This window comes from Thermobia domestica, chromosome 5, assembly GCF_964235325.1.
Source record: "Thermobia domestica chromosome 5, izTheDome1.hap1.1, whole genome shotgun sequence".
In the NCBI taxonomy this organism is placed as follows: Eukaryota; Metazoa; Arthropoda; class Insecta; order Zygentoma; family Lepismatidae; genus Thermobia; species Thermobia domestica.
The window spans coordinates 203549637-203572638 of NC_137458.1; positions in this window are offsets into that span (position 1 = coordinate 203549637).

Here is a 23002-nt window from a genome sequence, read left to right on the forward strand (position 1 = left end):
TGGCTAAATTTGAAAAAAAAAATCGCTAATGAAAGTATCACCATTGATCTCAGCGACCGCGAAAACTACGGATTTGACATCGGTCATTGTGGATTATTTTTACTTGTCTCGTGATCCCCTTTATAATGCCCCCGTTCCTTAGCTGATGGGGGCTAAATGTAAAAGTAAACGCGGTTTTAAGTTTCACCATTGAGCCCAGCGACTCCGAAAACTATGGATTTGACATTAATATCGGTCATTTTCGATTATTTTTACATGTCTCAGAATTTCCCCCTCTGGTGACCCAAGGCCCGCATACAACGGTGGATGAATTTGACTCATTGTTAATGGTAGTGTCACCATTGATATCAGCAACCGCGAAAACTATGGATTTGACACCAATATCGGTCATTTTGGATTACTTTGACGTTTCGGTTCCCCCCCCCCCGTTGACTCACGGCCCGCAGCTGAATAGGGAGAATTTGGAAGTTAATGCGATCGGAGTTTCACCATTGATCTCAGCGACCGCGAAAACTATGAAATCGACACTGATATCGGTCATTTTCTAGTACTTTTACATGTCCCGGTAGACGCCCCCCTGAGACCCCCTGGTTCGAATTTTGTCAAAAACGCTTTGCCTTAGTGTGGGACCTGGACCAAGGTATCTTTGATCAAAATTTGGTAACTCTCGGCCGTCAACTTGTCTGGTCCCCAGGCCGGTCCCGGTAAACGTCCCCCTGAGATCCCCTAGTTCGAAATTAGAATAAAAGCTCTTCGTCTTGATCTGGAGCCCTAAACCAAGCTACCCGTGACCAAATTTTGAAAAGTTTCGGTCCACCCGTCTGGTCCCTTTTGACGCGGATACTTTTTCACTCGGACCTATTTTACGTGGGGCACTTTCGACTCGAACCCTATTGACGCGGGGCCATTTTGACTCCGGCCCTTTTGACCAGGGATTCTTTGACGTGGGCTTTCTTGTCACCGAGTACGGGTTCTTTTGACCAGGAACCATTTTAATTTGGACCCTTTTGACTCAGGTTCTTTGGTCGCCGAGCCCTTTTAACACGAGCCCTTTAGACACGGGGCCGTTTTTGACTCAGGCAGTTTTGTCGTGGAGCACTTTTGACTCGGGCATTTCGGTCCTCGCCCTTTTGTCCGTGCTCTTCTGACATAGAATATTCAGCAGCTGAAATGCGTGGGGGCATGGGGAAGGTATGAGTAAATAGATGATCAACGATACAGAGCGCAGTAAAATTTGTTACGCAACTGGTCATATCTCTCTCCTTCTCGTGATTTGCACTCCTGATCTCAGGCTTTTGAGCCGTGGAATTGTATTTACCGGGCCTTTTGTCGCTGGGCCTTTTTGACAGGGACCTTTTTTACGCAGGGCTTCTTTGATTCGGCCTCTTTTAACGCGGGGCCTTTTTGACTCGGGGCTTTTTGTCGCGGGGCTCTTTGAGTAGGGCCATTTTGACACGGAACCGTCTTAAGCCGTGCCCTTTTGAGGTGTCATTTTTTACTCGGGCATTTTTTAGATAGGGCCTTTGTGTCGCGTTGAACTTTTGATTCGGGCACTTTTGACATTGGGTCTCTTTTGACTTGAACCCTTTTGTCGCCGGTCCCTTTTTACTCAGGCATTTCTGTCTTCGCCCTTTTGTCCGTGCCCTTCAGACAGAGCTCTCTCTCTCTCTCTCTCTCTCTCTCTCTCTCTCTCTATATATATATATATATATATATATATATATATATATATATATATATATATATATATATATATATATATATATATATATATATATATATATATATATATATATATATATATAAATATATATATATATATTCACCAGCTAAAATGTGGGGGGCAGGGATGAGTAAATAGATGATGAACGATCAGGCGCGGAATTGTATTTACCGGGCCCTTTTGACGCGGGCTCTTTTGACTCGGCTCCTCTTAACGATGGGCCTTTTAACTTGGGTCTTTTTTACGCAGGGCCGTTTTGGTGCGGAGTTTTCTTTGACCTGGGCTTTTTTGGACATAGGACCCTTTCGACTCGAGCACTTTTGTCGTGGGGCCTTTTTGACCGGGTCCGTCTTGACTCGGGCCTTTCCATTCTCGCCCTTTTGTCGGGCCATTCTGATATTTAACCACATAACACAGAAGCTGAAATGTGTGGGACAGGTGGCGGGTATGAGTAAATCGATTATTCAGGGCGCAGCAAAATTAGTTACGCCACTGGTCATATCTCTTTCTTTCTCCTGAGTTCCACTCTTGATTTCAGGATTTTTAGCCGTGGAATTGTATTTACCGTACCCTTTTCACGCGGGACCGTTTTGACCAGTGCCCTTTCAAGGCGGGGTCCTTTTTGACCTAGGCTTTTTGACATAGGGCCCTTTTGAATCGTCCTCTTTACTGGTGAGGATCATTTGACCTGTGCTTTTTTGAGGCGGGGTCCTCTTTGACTCGGGTTTTTGACCTATGTCCCTTTTGACTCGGGCTCTCTTCCCGCGACGATCTTTTGACCCGGTCCCTTTTGACGAGGGAAACCTTTTGACGAGTTTCGACTCGGCACTTTTGTTGCGGGCCACTTTTGAACTTGCTCTTTTGACGCGGGGTCTTTCTGACGGGCCATTTTGACTTCGGCCTTTCTATCCTCGCCCTTTTGTCGGGCCCTTTTGACATGGAATCATATATATATATATATATATATATATATATATATATATATATATATATATATATATATATATATATATATATATATATACGAGGGCTGTCTAAAAAGTATCCGAGCTTTGGCCAGAAAAATAGTTGCGAATACCTGACAGATTTGGGACCCTAATCCTCTTCAAAGTAGGCCCCTTGTGCTTCCACACACTAAGCCCACCGATCCTTCCACTGCTGGAAACACCGCTGGAAGTCTTCTTTTGGAATGTTGTTCAGCTCCGTCGTCGTGTTCCGCATTATGTCTTCTCTACTCTCAAAACGTGATCCCTTGAGAGGCGTCTTCAATTTTGGAAACAACCAGAAGTCACAAGGAGCCAGGTCTGGAGAGTAGGGAGGTTGGCGAACGGTTGTAATTCCATGTTTGGCTAAGAACGTGTGGATCAATTGGGATGAATGTGCTGGGGCGTTGTCATGATGGACGTGCCAGTTCTTCGCTGTCCACATGTCTGGTCTTTTGCGCCGGACTGCGTCACGGAGTCGCCTGAGAACATCTTGATAGTACTCCTTTGTCACTGTTTGTAATTTCCGGTGCGTACTCGTGATGCACAATTCCACGGGCATCGAAGAAAACAGTCAGCAATACCTTGATTTTGCTTCGGACCTGCCGCGCTTTCTTCGGCCTTGGAGAATCGGGATGCTTCCATTGAGACGATTGTTGTTTTGTTTCTGGGTCGTACCCGTACGCCCATGACTCATCTCCAGTTATCACGGAATTCAGATACCCAGGATCAGTGTTGGTGGTGTCCAGAAGGTCCTGTGCAACGTCAAAACGGGTGTCTTTTTCTTCCTGAGACAACAACTTGGGTACAAATTTAGCAGCCACTCGTTTCATGTTCAAATCGTCACGCAAAATTGCATGTGCAGAATCTTTACTCACTCCAACATCTTCTGCAATCTTCCGCACTGTCAAACGGCGATCTGCCATCACCAAATTTCGCACCCGCTCAACAACAGCTGCATTCCGAGCAGTTTGGGGCCTGCCGCTACGCTGCTCACTCTCGACTGATGTGCGGCCATCTTTGAATCGGTTGAACCATTGTTTAATTTGTGTTACACCCATCGCATCTTCTCCAAACACCTGCTGAATCTTACGAATTGTTTGGCTTTGAGAATCACCCAGCCTTTGACAGAATTTGATGCAGTATCTTTGCTCAATTCGTTCAGTCATCTTGCGAGAAACACTAAATCCGACGAACACTACCAACAGCATCTCACTTCGCGACCACCAGCTCACGACTGGCACACACGAACGCGGTGAAAAAATTCAAGCATGCGCATTAAGGTTCCTCCTTCCACCGTGCACGGTGGCGCCGCCTGAGAATCACTACTTTGCGTGGAAAAAATTAAGGTCGGATACTTTTTAGACAAGCCTCGTATATATATATAGGGTTTTCATAAAGTCTGGACGGATTTAATTTGCTTATAATTTTCATAAAAATGCTCATAATGAAATCAAATAAAGTGCAAACGGTAGCGGAAGGATTAAATTTTTAGTTGGCAACACTGTTAGATAAGCGGCAACTCTGAACACGTTGAGAAAGGGAGAGGGAGGGCAAGGGTCAGTTTCTTATGTTCTGTGGTACGCAATGTGTTCTGTGGTACGCAGAGCTAAAATCACCAATTCTGGTGTGTCGAAAGTTCACGAAAGAGTTCAAAAAGCCGGCACCGACTGAGAGTGCAATCCGAAAGTGGCATGCTAAGTTCTTGGAGACAGGAAGCGTCCTGGACCGTCCTCGAAGTGGGAGGCCGCCAACATTCCAGCGCCGCCTACGCGAATGTGTGGACGTAAATGGCGCCCAGTTGGAGGTGTGGCGGTGAATGAACTGAGCTGGTGCAGATTACAGGTAAAAATTTAATCCTTCCGCTACCGTTGGCACTTTATTTGATTTCAATATGAGCATTTTTATGTAAATTATAAGCGAATTAAATCCGTACATACTTTATGAAAACCCTGTATATATATATATATATATATATATATATATATATATATATATATATATATATATATATATATATATATATATTATTATATATGTATATTATATATATTATATATAAATATAACGCAGCAGCTGAAATGCGTGGGACAGGGGCGGGTATGAGTAAATCGATGATCCAGGGCGCAGTAAAATTACTTACGCCACTTTTCATATCTCCTTCCTTCTCTCTACATTATATCTGGAGATGAATGTTCTGACTAATAGGCTACAGTGGCGATTTTAAAAAGTAAGAGGATATACGCTATCAATGATAAATCTTATGACTTTTAATATACATAGGGCAATAAATCGAAAAACTCTATATCGGTCTTTTACCTCCCCCCCTTCCCGTTGGAAAAATCCTGCAGGCGTTAGTGATTATCATGTTGTTTAATTACTTTATTATATTGTGCTATACATAGAATAAATACTGTTGTGTTTTATTTAATAATAAGAATCATATTTACATTTATTGCGGCCCTTGCTTGACGACAGCGAAACATATTCACGTTCAACTTAATCAGTTTCCATTCTCAAATGAGAACAGTGAGGCGAATCAAGTAATTCACTAACTCATTTAGGACTTAGAAAAGTGTCCTGGGAAAATGTCACAGTAAATTCCTGAAGAGTGAAAAGCGCTAGTAGCAGTTGTTAGCAGTTATTAACTTCACATATAGGACAATAAATTGAAAAACTGAAAATACGAATCTTTTCAGAGATGACAGTTCGCTGATGCTTCAAATCTATGCCTTTACTCCCTATACCTACGTTATTTCCCTAGTCAAAATAAAAACTCTTCCAAATTAATCACAATTTCTTATGCAACCATCCCTTCCTCGGAGTACTGCGCTGTCACATACCAGTCACGGCGATGTAAAGGCACTTTTGGCGACGAGGATACCATCGCGCTGCGGTTAAAGCGAAATACGGTGCGCGTTGTACCGGTGAAAACAGTCAATATGTACTGTGTATGTATAAGAAATACAACGAGATAAATTAACTTTGTTTAGTTTCACAAGTAAAGTTAGTGTTGCTTGCCTGCAAGGCAAGACTAGTCTACACTATTGAGTTGAGTTGATTTTGGGTTTAACGTCCTGTTCAGCAGCGAGGCTATATGAGACGTGGACCTACTGATTAACGTGGAATCCGAACCACATGAGCTCCCGCCGGGAATCGAACCCGGATCTCCCACGCCAAAGGCGCGTAGGTCTACTAGTCTACACTATGTAATTATACAGAGGTTTTAGTGAAACAAAACATTTTCCTCTGTGTTAAATGCGAAACGATTACGAAAACGAGATTATCACAGAACATTGCGTTTAGATGATCAACACCTTAGACATTTACGTCAGTGTTCCGTTTCGTTAACGAAACAAGTGTCATCTTCCTTTGCATTATAAAGGGGATGAAAGTAGCTAATCGAAATATAGCCAATTAACCCTTGGCTGGATCGCGTTAATAAGGGAATCTCGCGATCTTTGAAAACGTCACAAATGAGGGAGATATACGCAGAAGAATAAAGTTTAGGATCACAAACATATTCCCAATCCACAGCCTCTTACTGCAAGAAGGACTAGCTATCCGCAGCAAGGCGACTGAGTAGCAGTGTTTTATTCGAGACAACTGGCTTCAACATACTAGGCAGCCGTCTCGCCATACGGAAGAGACGAGATCTCCGTGGGATCAACATCACATGGAATAACCCTTGGAACACTCAGGAACCGGCGAAGGATCAGAAATCACCTTGGTAAGATTTTAGAAAAGAAAGTACACGAACATTGACAAGTTAAAAGGCCTAAAATAGTAGAAATCCTAAAAATTTAAATATATTTTTCATCTCGTTTGTAAAGTGAAAGTGTGTGTGAATTAAAATTTATTTATTCCAATGAATATGGTGTCACGTTCTTCACCAGGAGGTCCTCTAAGGTACGTAATGAAATTTCAGGAACATGTTTTCTTTCCAGCTGTCTGAAGTTGCAGTAAGCCATCACGGCATGATAATAGCTGACATAAGTGTTGGTTGTGTGTGTGAGTGGTATCATTGGCAAGAAACCTGAAGTTAAATCCACATAGTGCCTGAAACTTAGGGTCTCAGTTCACTTCATCAAAATTATAGTAAATTCATTTTGTTGAAATAATTAATTTTTTCATTTTGCTCTATCGAACTTTTTGCTCTACCGCATTTGTTTATTTAATTAATTTCATTTGCATAATGTTTAAAATAGTCTCTTATTTTGCGTATGTCTTCTTATGTAAATTAGTTCGGCCTTCAGCCGTCCAGCGTGAGACCTCTACTCCCCTATGGCCCCTTTACAATCGTTACTGTTGAAGTTGTCCGGAGGGAAAGTATGATTGGTTTTCTGTATTACTTTACACGGTGGCCAGAATATATGAGCACTAGAAGTTAATACATAGTCCATTTCTTGGTTTGTTGGGTATAATATTATTAATGCGATTGCGATACAGTTGTAATTTGAAGAATGCATTGCTTCTTGCAAGTAATGCATTCGAATATCAGAAAGACTACATATCATATCGTAAAAGTTTGTTGAAAAAAAAAGAAGATAAAATGGACTTACATTTAATGAGTAATTTGAAGAATGCATTGCTTCTTGCAAGTAATGCATTCGAATATCAGAAAGACTACATATCATATCGTAAAAGTTTGTTGAAAAAAAAAGAAGATAAAATGGACTTACATTTAATGAAACAACATAAAGAGCTTTCTGTGCGGTAAACAAAAGTGTGATGATTGTTATTGAAATTGGTATTTTTATTCGTATATACTATTCAAAATATACGCATAAACCCATACTGTAGACTAGTAGAGTATACAAGGATCCGACGCACTCAAGCTCACTCTTCTTAGTGTAGTGATATCAAAATCTATCACCATGAACCTCCAGACATTTCTGGTAGCGTGACACAAGCTTCCACATACCATCCGTGTACAAATCTGTTGCCTGATAGTGCAGCCAGTCCAGAACTGATGTCTTGAGCACCTCACTGTCGTTGAAACGCTTCGATGCAAGCCATTTTTTTCGTTTTTCGGTAAAGAAAAAAAAAAGAAACATTATGAGCAAGGTTTCGGCTATAAGGGGTATGATTGAATAACTCCCATTGAGTATTTGAATTATCCAAACAGCATGAGTAGCTGTGTGTGGAATCCGCCTATTTTTAAAATATGAGTTAAAAAGTTTTACTAGGTACGGTCCGCACTTGTCAGCATTCTTTTTGATAATTTCAGATTTTATTCCATCCGACCTCAGGGCTTTATCGTTTTTAAGTAGTTTAATATGATGTATTATTTCTTGGTTTTCTATTGTTTCTGTTCTTTCTTCTATAGGTGCTATTTTCATTTGTCTTCTCAGGAAAGTTTCTGTATTGTAGCTTTTTCAGGTATATCCTGTAGTAATAGAAATTTTATTAGATGATCTACTGCTCCTTCATAATTACTTGTATATGTATCCTCTTCAGTCCAGATTTTTATTTTGAAAGATTTGTTTCAAAAATTTAAGTTCACTCATACGATTTGATACTCTAGTGTACAAAAATATTTTTTCCGAAATATTTGGTCACCAAATTTGGCGGGAATGACATGTGCAGCACGCTTGACAAGAGGACCCAAGTGTTGTTTTGTAATAAATACATGTGTCCAGTCGATTAGACTTCAGGACTCAATTTTACAATCTGCTTGGATCTTTTTGGGATAAAGAATACATAACTAATTTATTACAAAAAGAAACAGATTTAATATAGATTATTATTTTATTTTGAAACGTTGTTTTTGTTTACAATACATAGTCCTTGGATATAGAGATTAAGGTATTGAAGAACAACAATTTTAATTGATTAGGATGTATGAAATTCAAGAAAACACTGCCTTTCTGCGGAAATGCATAAGAAAACTTTACATTTGACACATTCAAACTTCGTTTTACCACCACACCCTTTATTTCTGCACCTCATATAGTTGTTCTTGTCAATCACAGAGCAGATAGGTAGATGGTCATTTCCGGTGAGCCGGATATCTTTATTTGGTATCTCTTCAGGCCGCTTCCTTTTCTTCGATGTTTCTTGTTCGCAATGAGTGATTTTTGGATCAGGATCAGTCTGACTCTGAAGACACACACATCTGGAACTGCTACTTGATGCTGCATACGCCAATGCTTGACCTATATACAATTTGAATTCTAAGAGATCGTACAGGTTCTTGGTAAGTAAGCCTAGTGATTTTTGGTCCTGTTTGTACTCCAGCCATGCATTTGCTATTGCCATGTCCACAAAGTGGAAGAAAACTCTAACTGGCCATTTTTTCGTGCGCATGGACATACGATAATACGCAATCAAGCGGTCGATGAGATCTACACCTCCCATTGATTCGTTATAAGCGCCTATCACAAACGGTCGTTCAATGTCAATGAATGTTTTTCTTTTCTTCTCATACCGTCTTACCTTCTGAACTGGTTCTGCCATCATCTTGCTAGTTGCCATTACTACTGATGCATTATCAACCCACTTTACTATACCGACCTTTTTGTCTTCTCTTACAACTTCCTGATAAGACCCTCTTCCTTTTGAAAGCATCTCCTTGTCTTTCTGTAGAACTTTCTTTAAGTTTCCTGGCAATCTTCCAGTCATGATTGTTCCTACCAGAGATATGTTTTTCACTTCACGTAAGTAATCCATAAGGTTGACGGATGTGAAATATCTATCAACGAATAGCGTGTGACCAGGAGGAACTTTATCCAAAAGTGTTTTAACAACAGTTCCACCAATACCTAATTGAGGGTCTGGTTGGCCGCCAGGCCAAGTATTTGCGCCTTCGTAGATCACAAAATCTAAAACAATTCATTCAGGTGTAGCAAGGATAAAATTCTTCAAACCTACTGGGTTAGGTTTACCTTTCACTCGCTGCTTCAGACTTGTTGATCCTTGGAACGGAATCATTTGTTCGTCAATGCAAAGATTTTTGGTCAAAGGTAACGTATTTGATTTCTTCCTGAAAGCATCGATAACTGGTTTCACCTTCCACAACTTGGTAGCGGTTTTCATTTCTTCTGTTACATCAAGATTGTTTACGAAGTGCAAGTAGTTCCTCAGCCGAAAAAATCTATCTCGATCGAGCTGAGTAACAGACGGTATACTAAACCCTTTTCTGTAATATAGACGAAGCCTAGGATATCTTAAACATCCTGCAACGATACTTCCTCCAACCAGTTGCTTTATCTCATTCTTTGTGGCTTGTAAGTTAATACATTGTGGAGCCTGAAATGCTCGCAGGTTAGTTTGTTTATGTACCATATCCCAAAACTCTTCCCCAAAATACTGCTCAAAATAATCTAGTGGTGTCCAAAATTGACGTTCTTCTGAAACTTCCCATTCCTGATCTTGTGCTTCACCTATTTCTTGAAGATCATTCCCCGCTTTCCACAATTGTGCATTTGTTTTATCCTTCCGTCTATTGTGTGCTAGCGGTGAAGGCATGTGTCTAGGTTTTCTCTTTCTGCCATGAGACGGTTCCTCTATTACGTCCTAGCAGAACACAAATATGAAAGTAAGCTAAACAAAAGAGCTAAATTAACTGCAAAAAGCACAAGCAATGGTTATAGTGAAAAAAAAAACAAAGAATTTTTAAAATATTACTATTGTTTTCTTTTAATATACTTCTCGACTGCTTGTCTTTCTGTACTTTCATCATTCAGAGTTTGAAACTAATGATATCTGATTTTATACTGTATATGAAAATCAAATTAAATCTTTGATTTTTATGCCCCTTTATACTGTATAATACAGGATGCATCAAATTGTCATTTTAATGTCTCTGAAACCTAATGTGAGCATAATTTTAAAACGTTCAACATAAAAAGCTGCAAAAATCATAAAATAAGAAATTTTGATTTTGATACTGGAAAACTTAATATTTGTCAAGTCAAAAGAGATAAACTTGTCATATTATCTTGCAACTTTATTGTTTAGTCGATGTGCAATTCGACAAACTAAAATATGTTATTTGAACTACATATTAATAAGCAAACGGAGAATATAAATACTCACTAGAGAATCACTTGAATCACTATTCTCCCTCCTATCTATCTGCCAAGTCGGATCGGCATCACTGTCATCATCGGCATCTGGAAATAATGGCTGGTGAAGAATATCTTCTGGATCTGATTCATCAGAAGCAATATCTAGGTCTGAGTTCCCAAGATAATCAGTTATTTCCTCAGTAGACAAAGGTCTCCGATCTGCGTATAATGAAAATAACAACAGTAATAATAAAAAATTAGAATATTTATTATATTATTACAACAAAAGTGTAAAAACAATAATCGAAACTGCTAGAGATATATTTATAATCTCACAATTAGTAGAAAACGTAAATGTTATTAGGTTAGAAGCTATAGTCTTTATTGTTCACTTAACTACTGGCTTTGTATGGAATGGCGCGGAGGGAGGGAAGGTAAAGGAAATATAATCTACAACAATGGCCTATGTGTAGATATGTAATTATTTAGCTACGTGGACAAAACCACAATTGGATCCTGATGTCCAGGTGGCTGAACACGGTGTTTAATTATCTAATTACTTTACTATAAATGCTTTTAAAAAGTAAGAAATCACCTCAAATTAATCATTAATATTTCATTTTCAAATCACAAGCAACAAAACTATGGTAGAAAATAAAAAATAGAAACAATTACCTTTTTTCCGGTAAGCTGACATCGACGTACCACTTGAGCTGGAAGACATGTTCAAACTGAAAGCTATACACAATAACAAATGAAGTCAGAAGTGCGACGATTTTTTTCCTTGTACTAGAAGAGTCCAGACAGCTGAGTGATTGGTCTTGAAATTTCTAAATGCAAAATCTAAACGAACAGAGCGCCCAGAAATTTGTCCAGCGGGCTGGACGCATGGACCGAGGTATAATTTGTTCTTTAGTTAGAAAGGGTCTAAACACGCTCTTTTTTTCTTTTTGTCAAAACATTGTCTTTCGTAGATCATTTGCTAGAATGTTTCGGTGCTCACAAGGAAAATAGTCCATATCACTTAACCTATACGAAATTATTTCTTTCTTAGTTAAAATTAGCCATTTTGATTTTCAAACTCACTCAAAAGAAACGTTTCGAGTAGTATTTAAATCTATGAGGTAAACACCAAAAGTAAGTGCCGTTTCGTTCTAATTTCCAAGAACAAGGAAATACGGAAAACTAACCCGTGTCTATTTCTTAACAAATTCCCCTCTTTATTGATACACAGTAGCCATCGCTCCGTCCATCTTGTGTGGCATGTGGCATAGTCATCTTTGGGCATATGTGTCAGATATTGGACAATAGCACTTCCCAGAAATGATCTACTGTCAAAATGGAGTCCACGAAGAGAATCCTTGAGGTTTGGAAACAACTAGAAGTCACTCGGAGCTAACTCTAGTGAGTAGGGTGTGTGTGGCATAGTGCTCTCAAACGGGTCGGGTCTGGTTGTCGGGTCAGGCTACTCGGGTCAGTCGGGTCAGCTCGGGTCGGGTCTGTCTTCAACCCGACCCGACCCGACCCGTTGAGAGCACTAGTGTGGCAGAAGTTGAATATCGTACCGTGAACCAGAAATGAGGTAATAACATTAGAACAATGTGGTGGTGCATTGTTCATGTGAAGATGAAGTTGCTATTAGTCATTTGTGGTCTCGTTTCTCAGTCAATTATGGCAACAAAAAAAATCTGTATTAAAAAGTGTACGAAAAAAATCGCCTGTGATTATATGACCTTTCGGAACAGGGTTGGACAATATTACTCCCTGGAAATCTCAGCACCTTCTCATTAGACGCTACATTATTAATTTGGGAGGGGGAGGAGGTGAATCTGTATATTTCCACTGTGTCGATTGCCTTTGTTTGTCTGGGGTTGAATAATTGAATCTGTGATTCATTCATTGTTACAACATTTTCCAAGAAATTGCGTCCCTCTCTCAAATTTGCAACATTTGATTCAATCCTTGTCTCTTTTTGATTATCATTAAGCATTTGTAAAACCCAGAGAGGAGAAACTTTCCTTGGGTTCAGTTCGTTTGTAATTATTTCTTCTACTGTTTCCGTTGTTAGCCTTAGTGTGTCACAAACCTTATGCATAGTGACTATAGTACTCGCGCCGAGTCGTGAAGCTTGGGCTCTAAACCAATCATAGAAATATTTTGCTTGAGCTCCAACACATCGGAAAACTTCGCTACAATTCGTGGAGCCGCTTCCCGAACGCACACTTGGGGGAACGTCAAACAGCTGAAATTCACCAACAATGTTGCCAAAGTTAGAAGACATAGTAAACGAGTATATAAAAAAGGCATTTAAAAATTCTCAATAATAACACTGCACAACAATAATTACTGTAACAACTATTCTAAAATGGTAACAATAGCACAAATAGTAACAACGAAAATATAACGCAACAAAAAAGAATTAACAAAACGGAATTTGACGCCAATCCGACAACACTGTACTCTCGGGAGATGTTTTCCGTGTAGCGCGAGAGAAGACACTGACAAAATTTGATGGGTGGGGGTTGACGACTGGAACGCACCCTCGCGTTCTATTGGGTGGTGAAATCGGTAGATCTAGGTCAAGCTTCACGACTCGGCGCGAGTACTATAGTGCTGTGAAGACCTGAAAAAAACGAAAATTTTGTGTAAAAAACACTCTTTTTACTGTTTTTATCCCGAACTTGAAAAAGAACTGAAAAATTGAAATGTTCGAATATTTTACTACATTATACTTTTAAAATGAAAACTATTTTATATTTACTAGTTTACAGTTAAGATCTTTGAGTACGGTACTTATGTTTGTTGTATTAGAATTGGGAAACTTTGTAGCAACAAATATTTCTGACCCACTCTTTCAAAGTTAGCACCTAGATAGAATGGAATTATGGCTACAAAAGATACTAAAATATAATCCTAGTTAGATTAATTAATATAGACGCATTTAAACTATCTTAAGCAATCTTATGATGTTCCCGCTTCATGGCAAGGAAGTGTTGAAATAACGGGGCTAGAATCATTTTAGTTAATAACGGTATATTCAAGGGTGTAGCCAGCAGGTTTATCTAGGAGGAGCCCTTTGTATGTGACGGGACAGCTACAATGTACTGCCCCCCCCCAAAAAAAAAGTGTTGTAGCTAATGATTTTGAAGCCTGAAAAACCGGAAAATTTAACTTGTAGCAGATGTGGTAGCAAATTTTGCATATGGTCATTCCTTACATACTATTTTAAATTATCAATTTTACCGTAAATTATCAATTATATGTAAACTTTGTTATTTTTAAATGACTTAAGTGAGGTAATCTCACGATGATGTTTTAAAAGCTGGTCATTTAGACGGCCAGAATATCATTTGGGTAGTGTTGCCACGAGACGAGACGAGACGAGACTTCAGACTGTCTCGTCTCGTCTCGTGCAAAGCATGTCCCGTCTCGTGCCTCGTCTCGAAAAAATGTGCTCGTCCCGTCTCGTGTCTCGTCTCGGAAGGTTCTGTCTCGTCTCGTCTCGGGAGGTTCTGTCTCGTCTCGTCTCGTCTCGTTTGTCTTGTTTTGTCTCGTCTCGTAAAAATATAGCAGCATACCATGGGAACGAAAGTAAAATGTAGCAGGCTGCACCATGCTAATCAAGATACAACTAACAAGGGAAGAGAGGGAGATTATATATCGAAGTTGAAGATGGTTTATATACCAATCGAAAGCACTAATGACGCCTATTACAAAACTGTAATAAAAATTTTCCGAATGCATATACTATGCGAGTTATATGAATATACAGGGTGTCCAGAAAATCCATTTCCACCCCTTGAAATCGCAAACGATGAGACAGATGCCAAAACTGGAAAACACGTTTTTGATCATTATAAAAGTACAATGTATCAAAGCAAACATTGTTGTCCCAGGGCCACCCACAGAGTCCCAGGCGGGATCCAACTAAAAAATTACAAAAGGTAAGGGGGTCAAGTAGTATATCGTTCGAAACTTCTTGGGAATGAAAGAAGACGAACAAGTCCCACTCTCTAAAATTACCCTGTGCAAAATGGCGGCCGGTCAAACTGTCAGCAAAAACGACGTTGTAGAGTCTATGGCCACCCTCCAAAGAAAGAAAAAAAACTGAAACGGTAAGACAGATGTCAAAAAAGAGAAAGATGTGTGTCATCTTTTCAAAAGTACAATGATTGAAAGTAAAAATGTTTGTCCCAGGGTCCTCCACAAGGTTCCAGACGGGGTCCTACTCAAAATTTTCAAATGGCAAATATGGTCAAATAAAGCTGTTGAGAAATAAAAGAACACGGAACAAGTCTCGATCCTCTAAAATTACCCTGTGTAAAATGGCGGCCGGTCAAAATGTACATCTTCGTTTCGATTTTCTGAGCACGTTCACTTTCCATTTTGCAATCGGCACTTGTTTTCATTCTGAGACATTTGTACGTATTTACTCTTCCTGGTGTAAGAAATTCTTTCGTTTGAATCATTTTATAATTGATAAACCAGATAACGAGCATAAGTACCACTGTTGTGCAGTCATAAACATAAATAAGTAGAGGTAAGAGTCTTTACTTCTGATGGCTCCAACCTCTACTTATTTATGTTCGTGGAAGTACATTATATGTTAACTAGTCAGTTCTATGCTCAAAGATGTCAAATGTTGTCGTTTCTTTTCTTTATGTCTTAATTTGCTTTTATTTTATTATTTTTTTTCTTTATTTAGATATTATTGGGCTCAAAGAGCAGAATCTCACAGTAGGAGCATTTCCTTTCTTTCCGTTGAGTACAAGAATTAAAGTGAAAATAAACTAAAAACCCGTTTATAGAAAGAACAACTAAAATGCAAGATATTTGCACAGTATTATCGTATAGCGTCCATACTTGTTCTTTCTGCTTTCATTTAATAACAGCTTTAAACGATGTGCTACTTGACCTCCCTTGCCATTTGAACAATTTGAACATGACCCCGCCTGGGACATTGTGGAGGACCCTGAGACAAATATTTTTACTTCCAATCATTGTACTTTTGAAATGATGACACACATATTTTCCTGTTTTGACATCTGCCTCACCGTTTCAGGATTTTTTGGGGGGTGGTCATCGACTTAACAATGACGTTTTTGCTGACAGTTTGACCGGCCGCCATTTTGCACAAGGTAATTTTAGAGTATTGAGACTTGTTCCGTCTTCTTTCATTTCCGAAGAAGTTTCGAACGATATGCTACTTGACCCCTTACCTTTTGTAATTTTTGAGTTGGACCCCGCCCAGTACACTGCGGGTGGCCTTGTGACAAGAATTTTTGCTTTGATACGTTGTACTTTTAAAATGATCAAACACATGTTTTCGAGTTTTGGCATCTGTCTTATCGTTTGCGATTTCAAGGGGTGGTAACGGATTATCTGGACACTCTATATATCCATATAACTCGCATAGTATATGCATTCGGAAAATTTTTATTACAGTTTTGTAATAGGCTTCATTAGTGCTTTCGATTGGTATATAAACCATCTTCCACTTCGATATATAATCTCCGTCTCTTCCTCTGTAAGTTACAAGTATTACCCAGAACACACAAGACAAGAAATGTCACGGTAGCTACACCGTGAAGCCTTCACCTCTGGTGTATGTGGTAGTCGGTTCGATCTCGGTTAGTGCCATGTGAGCTTTGTGGTGGACAAACATTGAATGTGTGTGGGGACCGCGGTGGCTCAGTGGTAGAGCGTTCACCTCTGGTGCTTGGGGTCTCGGGTTCGATCCCAGTCCCGCCAAGTGAACTTTGTGGTGGACAAACAACGTGTGCGTGGGTTTTCTCGGGGTTCTCCCGTTTTCTCTCACTTTCTTCATTCCACCATTTCATTCATTACTCATCATCACTGTCTCCTTTAGCCTAACCGGCATAATCGTGGGACGTAAAACTCAAAAATTTCCCTTCATTTCATTTCATTTTTGAATGTGTGTGTTTTCTCGAAGTTGTCTAGTATCCTACCACTTTCTTCATTCCACTAATTTTCCCATCATCATCCATTCGGCCGAAGTTGCCTAAAGGTCTTAAAAATAAATTCAAATAAGCTCACAAGACAAGGACAAATAGTTTACAAGATAAATCTCTGCTGTTAGTTGTCTGAGGCTTCTCGACCCTGGCCTTTTTTTTTTTTAACATTCTGAAACAACACGAATATACAGTAAATTGCTCATAGGTACGTCGAAGATGAAGACACTAATGTCTAATAATGCTTACACGATAAGCAAAGTTCGATGTAAAGGTGTCATCATCCCCGACACTATCGTATACTATCAGCCCACTTGCTTTATAGTGTCTGTATATATCTATATATGTCTATCTATCTATCTATCTATCTATCTATCTATCTATATATATATATATATATATATATATATATATATATATATATACAGAGAGAGAGAGAGAGATGGAAAGATATATAGATAAATAGAGAGATAGATATGTATGTACACTTTGATTTCATATATTCCAGCCTTTAGGTTTCACAGTGTTAACCCATAACAATCCAAAAACTACTTTCCATTTTAGCATATATAGATTTGTTGCAATTATTATTTTTTTTAAAGCTCGGAATCAAATAATTTTATTGAGTAATGGAAAGTATTTGATTGAAATTTTATATGTTACTGCTAGGGATGGTATCGAGACGAGACTTTGTACAGTCTCGGTCTCGTCTCGGTTTAAAAATAACTGTCTCGGTCTCGTCTCGAGTCAAAAATCGCCTTCTCGGTCTCTGTCTCGTCTCGGTCAACAAATGCTTGTCTCGATCTCGGTCTCGGTCTCGAAGGCCAAATCTCGGTCTCGTCTCGGTCTCGTCTCGAAAGTCTCGAAATAAGTAGTGAAATTAAAATTGTAAAAATATTATTATTGTAAAGTCTGTCGTTTCTGCTTCTTATTTTTGGCCTTATTCTTGACTTGGAATTATAGTATGGTGTACTTCTTCAGAACTATTTGCTAGCGCTGATGCCTTCCATGCGTGTGTTCCAGTTTCAATCATCAGTGGGTATATCATATCTGGGATAAAATTCTAATAGTAACCCATATTTCACTTTCAGCAAAAGACTTTCTCATATGGCCTCAGTACTGCCCATACAATTAAACTATTAAATTAACTTCAGTACTATACAGTAGTTTATTTTCTTCCTTAGAATAAGAATTGTTCAATACCTCCTAACGGATAACGCAACACATAGCAGCATGAATGTATTTAATCGTACCGAAATTGAAATTTTACAATTTCTCATTTATTATCCAATACGTTCTGTTTTGACTGTCATTTTAAAAACATAATATAACGTTCATTATTTGAACAAATAGGGTAAATTATTACTACAATATATTTTGTTTAAAATTGATCAAATGCTTTATTACCGTTTCACATCTACGTGTTTAATTGACACCTTATAACACGAAATTCCTGAACTTTGTATTGGGAGCTACGACACTCATCTTCGCTATGTGTGGCCTCGGGTTGCATCACAAAACAAGTTAGATGTTTCGCATAGTTCGCCTCTAAATTTAAGTACATTCTGTTTCTTATACAAGTTCCTAAAGTTGTAATGCATTACATACGCATACGTATATCCACTGCCTAACGTAGATTAAGCTTATTCCTGAGCTCTTAGCGGTGCATGTGATCTTTATTCGAGAAAACCAATCGTGCGTTCATTACGTTGAAATTTTATATTGATTGAAAATTACTTGCAAAACATGAACATGAACATACATATTATATAAGTATACAGGTAATTCGAGCTAGCTGTATCTATTTTTTCTCTCTCGTCAAAACAAGTGATTCTTAACTTTCTAGTTTTCTTTTGTATTCATTTTCGTAGTTTTGCAGCAACATGAAGCATTAAATAGTCAAAAAAATTTTTTTCGCTGTATGACTTTCGTTAAATTTTGGATCCAATTTTACCCTACCTTACCTAGTAAATTTATACAGTATATATATCTGAACATTAGTGGTAGACTATGTTAAGTCACTTTTTGGTCAAATTGGGTTAGAATACTTTTTTTTAATAGACTATGTTCTTTCTCGTGGTGTAATAATGTGAGTCTAAAGCCATCTTACTACTTTGTAACTACTTAGTATACTTTGAAAAACAGCATTATAGATCTTAGTTAAGGAACCGGTTTTTCGCTTCTCCTGTAAAATTACGAAATTATGACTTGGTTTAGTTTACCTCTGAGGTCTCGATATAAAATCATCACCATCATCATAATCAAGCATTATCAATCCACTGCTGGATGAAGTCTTCCCAAGTTTTCTCTACAACTATCTATCTTGGGTAATTTTTTTCCAGGTTACTCCCCAGTGGTTCCTGATTTTGTTACAATTTCTTGTATGCGGACATTTCCTAGGCTGTTTTTGTCACGTGGTATCCAATCTAAAATTGTTTTCGTCTATCGATCATAATTTCGTCTTGCAATATGTCCATCACACTTTCCGGTCTATTTTAAACATGATTTCATTAGTACCAGTCATTAGTTGCCAAATAATTCATTTCTATATATTTGGGGTACAAATAGTTCATATCCTCTACTTTTGGAGCACAGACGCGTTACTTTTTGATCTTCGGATCTGGCAACACTGACTCAATTATTTAAATCAACACAATGTAAGAACCCCCATTTGCTGTAATGGCTAGTACGCTAGATTTTGGTTCGCATGGTCCCGAGTTCGATTCCCGGCTGCGGTAACGTTCAACGACCGAAGTTTTTCGTATTCCACTATGATCAGTAACTCCACGTCTCCTTTAGCCGCCCTAGCATAATCGTGAGACGTTAAACTAAAACAAAACAAACCAAAAATCAACACAATATGTATTACTAACTGTAAGTCTTTGAATAATTGCATATAGCTATATGGTATGGATCGAGTTTGAGGTGGTCGGTGGTCAAACTATAACAAATGAAATGCAGTTAGGGTGTAATTAAAATTTTAATAAAGCAGCATCTAAAAAATACCCCAGGTCTAAGGTTTAGGGAGAACAACTAGTGCTACTGAAAAGTTGCCAGTTACGTTTAATTTCAGTTACAATTTGCTTTTACATATATTGCTGGAACGAAAACTTTGACATTAACATTATAAGTAGCCCAAAGACTATGAAAAACATCGTGTTTTGAAAACATTCTTGCACCATAAAAGTTACGAGTAATTTTAAAATATTTTGCACTTTAGCTACGTTATTTGCACTATATTTATAATAATATTTAGCAATTTATTTAAGTTCCCAACACAGCTTAAAATAATGTAACTGCGACTTGTTGTAATTAAAACTATTGAACACTAATGTTATAATGTTCCTGCCATTTGAATTATTAGAGATCTCCAAAATGTTGGTGTTAGTGATATGTATTGTCCTTTGTTACGCTGAATAATATATGTGCTTTTGTGGTTTAATTTAATATCTAAATTAGAAATATGTAGAGCTCTTTCGTGGCTAAGCAGTTAGCATGGCGTGAGAGACCCGGGTTAGATTCCCGGCAGGAGCTCATGTGGTTTAGATTCAACGTTAATCAGTAGGTTCAGTCTCATATAACCTCGCTGCTGAAAGAGGCGTTAAACTCAATTAGAAAATGAAATGAAATTTTTGAGTTTTACGTCCCACGGTTATGCCGGCTAGGCTAAAGGAGACTGTGATGATGAGAGATGAATGAAATGGTGGAATGAGGAAAGTGGGAGGAAACGGGACAACCCCGAGAAAACCCACGCACTAAACTAAATTAACTGAACAGAAATATGTAATATCAAACGTAGTGCAATTTGAGAAATTAGAACTTTATGTTGCGTTGGCAACATTGCTTGTTTATCTAATGGTATTGCAGAGTAGAAGAATTTCCCCTTCCATATTTCACACAGCATGTTAAAAAAGTTCAGCATTTTTAATATACCGGGTGAGGCATTTAAAACTGTTTTTTTGAATATCTGGAAAACTACAAATCGGATTTTGAAAAAGTTGTAATAAAAGTTGTTCATCTCGAAGGGGGACATCCAATGATACCACACTCGACCCCTGCCCCCACCCCCCGGGGGCGGGAGGGGGGCAACTTTGAAATCTTAAATAGGAACCCCCATTTTTTATTCCATATTCTGATTCTCCGTGAAAAAATACGTAACTTTTGTATTGAACATTTTTTTCGTTGCGTGATAGATGGCGCTGTAATCGACAAAAATCAAAATGGCTCACAAACATTTGAAAAATGAGGCATTTAAAACTTTTTTTTGAATATCTGGAAAACTACAAATCGGATTTTAAAAAAGTTGTAATAAAAGTTGTTCGCCTTAAAGGGGGACATCCAATGATACCACAATCGACCCCCTGCCCCCAACCCCGGGGGCGGGAGGGGGGGCAACTTTGAAATCTTAAATAGGAATCCCCACTTTTTATTCCACATTCTGATTCTCCGTGAAAAAATACGTAACTTTTGTATTGAACATTTTTTTCGTTGCGTGATAGATGGCGCTGTAATCGACAAAAATCAAAATGGCTCACAAACATTTGAAAAATGAGGCATTTAAAACTTTTTTTTGAACATCTGGAAAACTACAAATCGGATTTTAAAAAAGTTGTAATAAAAGTTGTTCGCCTCAAAGGGGGACATCCAATGATACCACAATCGACCCCCTGCCCCCACCCCCCGGGGGCGGGAGGGGGGCAACTTTGAAATCTTAAATAGGAACCCCCACTTTTTATTCCATATTCTGATTCTCCGTAAAAAAAATACGTAACTTTTGTATTGAACATTTTTTCGTTGCGTGATAGATGGCGCTGTAATCGACAAAAATCAAAATGGCTCACAAACATTTGAAAAATGAGGCATTTAAAACTTTTTTTTTTTTTGAATACCTGGAAAACTACAAATCGGATTTTAAAAAAGTTGTAATAAAAGTTGTTCGCCTCAAAGGGGGACATCCAATGATACCACACTCGAGCCCCTGCCCCCACCCCCGGGGGTGGGAGGAGTGCAACTTTGAAATCTTAAATACGAACCTCTTACTGCAATGGGTGCAGTTGGTACTGTTGCAAGAACATAACTTTTATTTTAACAGTTGTGGAATTTGAAGTGCCATTCATTTGGATTCTTCATATTTTCTTACAATACTTACTTCCAGTTGTACAAGGCAGTTTCGTCAAACATCTCGATTATTTATGATTACGGAACACTTTAGCATATCCTTTAGGCTGTATCATTGTATCACGACCCTTAAGCTTAAGCTCAATCCTATTATAAAACACGATGAGAAGTGAGATAGGAGTGTCCTGGAGAAGTTAGATATAGTGCATTCATTCAGCCAATGGAACAAGATGCAAATCTTAGCAGAGTTCTTATTCTGCCTTGCATATCCATCTACAAAGTGTCGAATTTCTGATACGCCTTCACATGACGTGTTTTGCAGACGATGAAACACTACTGATGCAATTTCCGATGATCCTTTGGCTACGTGTGCTTCTGTCCAATAATATACTGTGTAAACAATTTGTTCTTTGTTTGCCTATCGGTTGACGTTCCTTCGTAAATCGTAAAATTAAACAACTAAAATTGTGCTACTGTAATAGGCGGTTTGATCTGGAACTCGAGGAAGAACATGATTCTTTTGCGAGTCGAATAATAAAGTGATTGCATCATTGTTTCTACTTTTCAATAAGGAATGAAAGGCTTCACCTTTCTCTTATGTATCAAAAATTCAGTTTCACAAGAGATATTCCCTGATTGAAGTCTCAACTCAAACTGCATACATTTCGAACATTTATTTACAGCAGGACTTCCAAAACTTATATTGTATTCAGTTACAAATAAGAGTATGGAACCCGAAGATCGTTTTCCACATCGTTATTGTACAGTTGGTGAAGTGTTGCTACAGACAAATAACTTGGCAGCTAATGTTTCTTTCCATTTTCTCGTCTGCAATAATGTTTCTGTACAGGAATTAGTCTTTCACAGGCCCGTTTTTATAATATTGTGCGCCTATATGCCCTTTTGCTGCCTCCCCGCACAATTTTGCCTCCCCCTGAAAAACGACCAATATTATTATAGTTGAATTCAGTTATTTGGGTGGGGGGTCGCTGAGATGTATAACGACAGCTTTAATACATTTCAACTTCAAGGTCATATTCCACTCCCCAGGAAGGGGGCGAGATTTTAGAAGTAATCGAAAACGACAGATATTAGTGTTGAATTCATAGTTTTCGAGGTCGCTAAGTTTAACGGTATCATTTTTCATGAAGTTTTAAGTTCATCCTCACCGCTTGGAATGGGGTGGGAAAGGAT